General features: G+C 42.1%; 1 long non-coding RNA gene across 1 annotated transcript; it reads right to left on the bottom strand.

Annotated features, from left to right (window-relative positions):
• Window positions 1–2,034: 2,034 nt before the first annotated feature.
• LOC127910291 (uncharacterized) lies at window positions 2,035–8,623 on the bottom strand. Its single transcript, XR_008074135.1, has 3 exons — window positions 8,417–8,623; window positions 7,843–7,931; window positions 2,035–4,613 (listed from the first exon to the last, which is right to left on the bottom strand). It is a non-coding gene; the product is annotated as an uncharacterized LOC127910291 (long non-coding RNA).
• Between the last annotated feature and the right edge of the window lie 1,100 nt (window positions 8,624–9,723).

Here is a 9,723-nt window from a genome sequence, read left to right on the forward strand (position 1 = left end):
GGACCATTTCCCCCCACTGTTGGGCTCTGTTACGAGACCCGAACTGTGGGTTTGCAGCCTGCTGAGTCTCTGGAGGTTTTGTATTGCCCTCCCTTGAAGCCTTCACTTGTGGAAGGGGAGACTGGGTTGCCATGTTTCCCCGTCCTCCGGGGCAAAACGAAGTTGAAGGCTTCACCTACCTTCTTGCAAAGTTCGCACTTCTGCCGCATGGTGGCGACAGAAGGCCCAGACAGATTCTTCGGCACGAAATGAGAGTCGAGGAAATCTGCTATTTCCCTTGTCCGAGAGGCTGGATAAGTTAGGCCATATAGGCTCTCTCCCCAACCACCACAAGGCCTTGGATGGCATCCCTAGAGGCTCAGAGGATAAGATCTGCAAAGACACAGATCTCGTCCCATTGGTCTTGGCTGGCTGTGCGTTTGACTAAGAGAGTGCTCATCTCTTGTTGCAAATAGGAATGTTCAACACCCGTACAATGTAGACCTATTGGAATATAGAGGCTGTAAAGCGATCTGTCTTCCTTAGCAGAGTAATGATGTTGTGGTAGAATGTGTTCCCAGGTTTGTGAAGCTGAGACGAACCCTGACAACCCTGTCGGCTCCTCAGACACAACACTGTGCCTCTGTGTCTGGGACATGCTGGGAACCAGAGCCAGTTACACCTGTCACCTGTTCATCGGTCACCTTTAACTCTGTGCTGCAGGCGACCAGGCTGCTCAGCTCCACATGAAACCTGACAGGTACTCATGCTGCTCAGGATCAAATTAGTCCTGTCCCCTCTATTCCCTTAACATGGAGAGTGAACAAAAAACTACATGGCTGCTATGCATTCAGAAAGTATCATACAGGCTGTTATTTTTGCTTAGAATGAACAATAGTCTTATACATATGCTTTTGTTTCCATTTTAATGCATTTTAATGCATTTAATGCAACTGAACATGTGTAACATGATGCATCTGTCTACATGATACCCTCTGGGAATCAGTGTTTATCACATTTTCTCTCCATCTCGGCTCTAGTTAATATTTTCAATATTTGTCACTGAACAAACGGAGTAAAAACTCAAACGGACGACTAGAAAAAGCTCAAACTAAGTTTATTCACCCCCTGGGTCATACAGCTGCAAAGACAAGGTATGATTAGGGCTGTTACGGTGACCGTATTACCGCCACACTGGCGGTTACGAGTCGTGATGGCAGTAGAATTCCATGTGACCGTTTAGTCACGGTAATTAGGCTTCTCCAAACTGATGCTGCTGATGGTCATTATTAGCCTATCAAACCTGGTACTCCGCACTCTATTGTCCCTCTAATCACTCTGACATCAATGCACATGTAATCATAAATCTAGTCAAACACTTCATGAGAGCCCATGATGTCATGTTGCACAACATTCCTATAGGCTTTGCAATTGTGTGAGAAAACAGAGTGATGGCCTCTATTAAAAAGAGGAGGATCCCATCAGCTTTCTAAAGGCTAGGCCTACTATATTTATTTCTCATCTTGCCTAATATTAAGCACATTGCTTCTCTTTAAAAACAGGAGTATAGCCTACTTGGCTGGCATGAAAATGAACCGCAAGAAAAACATCCTCCATTTGTTATTTAAGTGCAAAATCTTTGAAATGTGCATGGAATTGGATAAGGACGCACACAGTTGCGTCCTCGATGTGATTGTGTTCACTTGTAGCCTGTGAGAAAGACCCAATCAGGTGACTGAGAGCCATGTAAGTGAGGTGTGCTTTTGGCAGGCAGCGGGGATAAGAGAATTAGAATTATTATATTCAGCTCAAGGGTATATTGGCCACTGGCTGTTAAAGGAATGGATTTATTTAGGGGGATTATGGCGACACAAATGGGATGCAGCCAACGGGAAATTTGAGGCATTATCAAGTGCTTGTCAAATTGTGAATGAGAGACTGATGAAGTGTGTACAGCCTGCTCAAAAAACAAAGCAGAGCTCATGCCTTTCGTTCAACTTTTTTCAAATCATCATTCGAGTCATATCACGCTGCCTTAGAATTTATTAAAAATCAAAACATATAGCCCAACATTTTTATCATAACTAGAGTTACATAAATAGCTCTAAATTAAAACCTCTGCAGGATTGGTGGGTCCCCATCGGGATGGTTGAGCTAACGTAGGCTAATACGATAAGCATGAGGTTGTAAGTAACAAGAAAATATCCCAGGACATAGACATATCTGATATTGGCAGAAAGCTTAAATTATTCTTAATCTAACTGCATTGCCCAATTTAAAGTAGTTATTACAGTGAAAGAATACCATGCAATTGTTTGAGGAGAGTGCACAGTTATGAACTTGACATTTGGGCAGTCTTGATACACTACTTTGAAAATAAATGCAACGATTAATTGGATCAGTCTAAAACTTACACATACACTGCTGTCTTCTAGCGGCCTGTCTAAAATAAATAATGGATTTATTTATTTGAAGGCTATTTTACATGGATTTATTAGACTTTTTTTAAATGTAGATGTTCCAAAGGCATGCATCAGTGGCTTGTAGGCTATGCTTTGAAAACAGGAGATGCTAAATGTGTTTATGTTAATTAATGGTCAATTACTGTGAGACCGGCAGCTTTTTGCTTGACATTCACCGGCTGACAAAATGTTATGACCGCCACAGCCCTAGGTTTGATTACATAAGAACATATATTTATAAACTTCTAATAGGTGGGGTCAACTCCTTACACATCTAGACAGCCAATAAATCTCTGTTGCAAGGCAGGAACTTATTTGGTTCCTCTCACTGGTGTTGTCATAGCCCAGATGCATTCCTCGCTCCTCCCTAGTTCCGCAGCTGGCCTGCCTTATCAGAGACTAACTATTGAACTTTGCCTCCTTCCTTAGAAACATGGTGCAGAATATGAACTTTCTGCACTTAGCAACTTTCCATATACCCAGTTCCTATCCACCCTTTATTGACCCTATCATATACATTCCTTATATAAGCAATCAATAAATTCTAGTATGGTAACATGAATAAGTATATTTCAAGCTATAATCCAACAGCCCAACTTTTTGAATGGTAACTCCATACTGTTCTACATTATATAAACTTTGAAATTACTTATAAATGAACAGAAGAGAAAACATGATTAATATTATCAGTTGATTTGTATGTGTACACCTCCGAGACTGACAGCCCCTGACTATGAAGACCTGGCCTCAAACTTATAATCACACTATGCACCCTCTTACTCCCACCCTATCTGCCATTACCCCTCCTGTTGTACAACTGATGACATTGAATGACATTGAATGACATTTCATCTGGAGCTTTTGACTTTCACAACCTCCTTCGGGTTCCTAAGAGAGTGATAGCAAAAGACTTGAAAAGCAAAAGAAAACACAAAATATGACAAGTATTAGTAATGTGTTAAGCTATTTATAATCACTTATGGCAAAAACCGAAGTTTGATAACATGACAATTCCCACCTCCCTCAGCCTGACTCTAAACCTTGGGGATACTGTTCTGCTGGTGTCCACAAAAATGAAGGCTCTAAAAACACATAATTATGTTTTCACCCTGGAGTCCCCGTCAGGCAGCAGGTTTTACGAAAGGTGTTGGAAGACAGAAAGGAATACGCAGCACACTGCTGCTCATGTTCCCAGGTGAGATTTATTTACAATGTTTTGACCTTGAGGTCTTCATCGGGCATCCATTTCCCAAGTGGGGGTGGAAGGTCCTATATATAGGGGCAGTACTCAGTAACATCACTTCCTGAAACAGGGGGTAAAAATGTATAACATTGTTTCACAATATTAACATTCAATGTATCAAAATATATGATCATACACAAAGAATGTAATCATTTTTTATAGTAATATACATACACATACAATATTCAATTAGGATTTTAAAAAACAGTTTAGAATTATTGCAACTATTAAAATGGTTTCAAGTCTAACTCCTCTTTAAGGCCAAGAGGAGACATAGGGAAAACACATAGAAGCCTTAAACAGCTTGGACAATTCCAGAAAATGATGTCATGACTTTAGAGGCTTCTGATAGACAAATTGTCATCATTTTAGTCAATTGGAGGTGTACCTCAAATAAAATCAAATTAAATGTATTTATATAGCCCTTTCTACATCAGCTGATATCTCAAAGTGCTGTACAGAAACCCAGCCTAAAACCCCAAACAGCAAGCAATGCATGTGTTGAACCACGGTAGCTAGGAAAAACTCCCTAGAAAGGCCAAAACCTAGGAAGAAACCTAGAGAGGAACCAGGCTATGAGGGGTGGCCAGTCCTCTTCTGGCTGTGCAGGGTGGAGATTATAACAGAACATGGCCAAGATGTTCAAATGTTCATAAATGACCAGCATGGACAAATAATAATAATCACAGTAGTTGTCGAGGGTGCAGCAAGTCAGCAAGTTAGCAGATCATTAACAGTATCTCTACCACTCCTGCTGTCTCTAGAGAGTTGAAAACAGCATGTCTGGGACAGGTAGAACGTCCGGTGAACAGGTCAGGATTCCTGGCAGAACAGTTGAAACTGGAGGAGCAGCACGGCCAGGTGGACTGGTTGACAGCAAGGAATCATCATGCCAGGTCGTCCTGAGGCATGGTCCGAAGGCTCAGGTCCTCAGAGAGAGAGAAAGAAAGAGAGAAAGAGAGAATTAGAGAGAGCATACTTAAATTCACACAGGTCACCGGATAAGACAGGAGAAGTACTCCAGATACAACAAACTGGCCCCTGCAGCATAAATACTGGAGGCTGAGACAGGAGGGGTCAGGAGACACTGTGGCCCCATCCGATGATACCCCCGGATGGGGCCAAACAGGAAGGATATAACCCCACCCACTTTGCTAAAGCACAGCCCCCACACCACTAGAGGGATATCTTCAACCACCAACTTCCATCCTGAGACAAGGCTGAGTACAGCCCACAAAGATCTCCACGGCACAACCCAAGGGGGGGCGCCAACCCAGACAGGAAGATCACATCAGCGACTCAACCCACTCAAGTGATGCACCCCTCCTAGGGACGGCATGAAATAGCACCAGTAAGCCAGTGACTCAGCCCCTGTAATAGGGTTAGAGGCAGAGAATCCCAGTGGAACTGCACTGTATTGAGGGGAGGGTGGATGGGGCCATGTATCGCGAGATCTTGGCCAACAACCTCCTTCCCTCAGTAATATCATTGAAGATGGGTCTTCCAGCACGACAACGACCCGAAACACACAGCCAGGGCAACTGTGGAGTGGCTCCGTAAGAATCATCTCAAGGTCCTCGAGTGGCCTAGCCAGTCTCCAGACCTGAACCCAATAGAACATCTTTGGAGGGAGCTGAAAGTCCATATTGCCCTGCGACAGCCCCGAAATCTGAAGGATCTGGAGAAGGTCTGTATGGAGGAGTGGACCAAAATCCCTGCTGCAGTGTGTGCAAACCTGATCAAGAACTACAGGAAACGTATGATCTCTGTAATTGCAAACAAAGGTTTCTGTACCAAATATTAAGTTCTGCTTTTCTGATGTATCAAATACTTAAGTCATGCAATAAAATGCTAATTAATTACTTAAAAATCATACAATGTGATTTTCTGGAGTTTTGTTTTAGATTCCGTATCTCACAGTTGAAGTGTACCTATGATATAAAATTACAGACCTCTACATGCTTTGTAAGTGGGAAAATTTGCAAAATCGACAGTGTATCAAATACTTGTTCTCCCCACTGTACCTGTGGATGTACTTCAAGGCCTACCTTCAAACTCAGTGCCTCTGCTTGACATAATGGGAATATCAAAATAAATCAACCAAGACCTCAGAAAAAAATTGTATACCTCCACAAGTCTGGAGCAATTTCCAAATGCCTGAAGGTACCACGTTCATCTGTACAAACAATAGTACGCAAGTATAAAGACCATGGGACCATGCAGCTGTCATACCGCTCAGGAAGGAGAAGCATTCTATCTCCTAGAGATGCATGTGCTTTGGTGCAAAAAGTGCAAATCAATCCCAGAACAGCAGCAAAGGACTTTGTGAAGATGCTGGATGTAACCGGTACAAATGTATCTACAGTGGGGCAAAAAAGTATTTAGTCAGCCACCAATTGTGCAAGTTCTCCCACTTAAAAAGATGATAGAGGACTGTAATGTTCATCATAGGTACACTTCAACTATGACAGACAAAATTAAAAGAAAAATACAGAAAATCACATTGTAGGATTATTGATGAATTTATTTGCAAATTATGGTGGAAAATAAGTATTTGGTCAATAACAAAAGTTTATCTCAATACTTTGTTATATACCCTTTGTTGGCAATGACAGATGTCAAACGTTTTCTGTAAGTCTTCACAAGGTTTTCACACACTGTTGCTGGTATTTTGGCACATTCCTCCATGCAGATCTCCTCTAGAGCAGTGATGTTTTGGGGCTGTTGCTGGGCAACACGGACTTTCAACTCCCTCCAAAGATTTTCTATGGGGTTGAGATCTGGAGATTGGCTAGGCCACTCCAGGACCTTGAAATGCTTCTTACGAAGCCACTCCTTCGTTGCCCGGGCGGTGTGTTTGGGATCATTGTCATGCTGAGACCCAGCCACGTTTCATCTTCAATGCCCTTGCTGATGGGATGGAGGTTTTCACTCAAAATCTCACGATACATGGCCCCATTCATTCTTTCCTTTACACAGATCAGTCGTCCTGGTCCCTTTGCAGAAAAACAGCCCCAAAGCATGATGTTTCCACCCCCATGCTTCACAGTAGGTATGGTGTTCTTTGGATGCAACTCAGCATTCTTTGTCCTCCAAACACGACGAGTTGAGTTTATACCAAAAACGTATATTTTGGTTTCATCTGACCATATGACATTCTCCCAATCTTCTACTGGATCATCCAAATGCTCTCTAGCAAACTTCAGACGGGCCTGGACATGTACTGGCTTAAGCAGGGGGACACGTCTGGAACTGCAGGTTTTGAGTCCCTGGCGGCGTAGTGTGTTACTGATGATAGGCTTTGTTACTTTTGTCCCAGCTCTCTGCAGGTCATTCACTAGGTCCTCCCGTGTGGTTCTGGGATTTTTGCTCACCGTTCTTGTGATCATTTTGACCCCACGGGGTGAGATCTTGCGTGGAGCCCCAGATCGAGGGAGATTATCATTGGTCTTGTATGTCTTCCATTTCCTAATAATTGCTCCCACAGTTGATTTCTTCAAACCAAACTGCTTACCTATTGCAGATTCAGTCTTCACAGCCTGGTGCGGGTCTACAATTTTGTTTCTGGTGTCCTTTGACAGCTCTTTGGTCTTGGCCATAGCGGAGTTTGGAGTGTGACTGTTTAATTTGCAAATAAATTCATTAAAAATCCTACAATGTGATTTTCTGTATTTTTTTCTTCACATTTTGTCTGTAATAGTTGAAGTGTACCTATGATGAAAATTACAGGCCTCTCAACTTTTTAAGTGGGAGAACTTGCACAATTGGTGGCTGACTAAATACTTTTTTGCCCCACTGTATATCCACAGTAAAATGACTCCGAATATCGACATAACCTGAAAGACCGCTCAGCAAGGAAGAAGCCACTGCTCCAAAACCGCCATAAAATGACAGAAAATTATAAAATGAGGAAGGAAAAGTATGTGGACATATTGAAGCAACATCTCAAAACATCAGTCAGGAAGTTAAAGCTTGGTCGCAAATGGGTCTTCCAAATTGGCAATGACCCCAAGCATACTTCCAAAGTTGTGGCAAAATTACTTAAGGACAACAAGCAAAAAGTCAAGCTGTTGGAGTGGCCATCACAAAACCCTGACCTCAACCCTATATTTGTGGATAGAACTGAAAAAGCGTGTGCGAGCAAGGAGGCCTACTTACCCGATTCAGTTACACCAGCTTTGTCCGAAGGAATGGGCCAAATTGTACCCAATTTTTTGTGGAAAGCTTGTGGAAGGTTACCTGAAACGCTTAACCCAAGTTAAAAACAATTTAAAGGCAATGCTACCAAATACTAATTGAGTGTATGTAAACTTCTGACCCACTGGGAATGTGATGAAAGACAGAACAGCTTAAATAAATAATTCTCTACTATTATTCTGACATTTCACATTATTAAAATAAAGTGGTGATCCTACCAAACCTAAGCCAGGGAATTTTTACTAGGATTAAATGTGAGGAATTGTGAAATTGTTTAAATGTATTTGGCTGAGGTGTATGTAAACTCTCGACTTCAACTGTATATTACTTTACAGACTGATCACATTCTCTGTATGATCATATATTTTTATACATTGAATGTTAATATTGTGAAACTATGTTATACATTTTTACTTCCTGTTTCAGGAAGTGATGTCACTGAGTACTGCCCCTATATATAGGACCTTCCACCCGCACTTGGGATATGGATGCCTGATGAAGACCTAAGGGTCAAAACATTGTAAAAAAATATCACCTGGGAGCATGAACAGCAGTGTGCAGCATTTTCCTTTCTGTTTTCCATGAGTTTGCCTACAACTCCAGCACCTGCGGAAAGTACCCGGATGTGCGTATGTTCTTCAGCTTTTGTTTACGAAAGGTGTTCTCACGCCATATCACTCTCACTTCGTCCTCTATTTGCATGCTATGTGCAGTCAACTAGTATAATTATTACAGCCCTTCCCCCTCCTGAGTCTTGGACAATGAATCTCTGTGGCTAGGCAGGTGGTTTTATTGTCCCAGCCCGAAACCTTTGTCCTCCTCCACACATCTCCCGGACTTCTTATCATTCAGGAGAAGCATTGAGATTAGGAAGTGCACATTCTTGCAGCCTGTCCCAGTCCACTAGTTTCAAAGACAGGCCCACTTTGTACTTTGCCTCCAGGCCACACATACATTTCCACATAAATCATGCCATCTAACCCATAACACATTAATTACTACTGCTAGACCACTTCTATAGTTATAAACATACTAAAACTTGCTCAAGTAAATTATTCCGTTTCCAACAGTCCCTCATCTGGAACAAATTATCATGTTCCACGCCACCTAGAAAACATATTGACTTTAACAGGGAAGAGAGAGAATACATGTTTAATAATTTCACACCACCCTTGATGAGAATGAGATTGAGGCTAGGACAACAAAGCCCCTACTATCAATGTCCAAAATATGGTTAGCCCAAGCTACAATCTAGTGGGTTCTGATAACCTCTCTCTCAAAATACAAAGATAAGGTTTCCCTGGGAAGAACCCTCCCTAGACTTATTTCATTAATTTCAGAAATGACCTGCAGGATGAGCAGTGCCCCCTCCCCTCACTTTGTGCTCTCCTCACAACTTAAGGGCAGCACTCTGTCTCTCCTTCTCGCCTTTCCGAATCATAATTAGAACTATTGATAAATTATCCAACCCAAATTTAGAATGACAGTCCCTAGTACTTCACATTGAGTCTATCACTCGAATTTAAGACATTCAACTTAGCACACAGCGACACTGCCAGAATGTACATTTACATACCGGAAATACATATGTAGTATGTACTACAATACATTATATTCATCTTATATTTCTAGCATAAACTCTTCTCATCACGGCCCTCGTTTATCCCCGTCTTACACTTTTGCGAGTGGCATGTTTATGACAGATCGGTATCTCAATGTCACTTTTGCGAGTGGCATGTTTATGACAGATCGGTATCTCAATGTCACGTCCACTCCAGCTCCCCCTCTCCGGTGCCCGACATCTGTCTACTAGCCACCGGTCATGGCAACCTATCCTTATAC

This window comes from Oncorhynchus keta, chromosome 21, assembly GCF_023373465.1.
Source record: "Oncorhynchus keta strain PuntledgeMale-10-30-2019 chromosome 21, Oket_V2, whole genome shotgun sequence".
In the NCBI taxonomy this organism is placed as follows: Eukaryota; Metazoa; Chordata; class Actinopteri; order Salmoniformes; family Salmonidae; genus Oncorhynchus; species Oncorhynchus keta.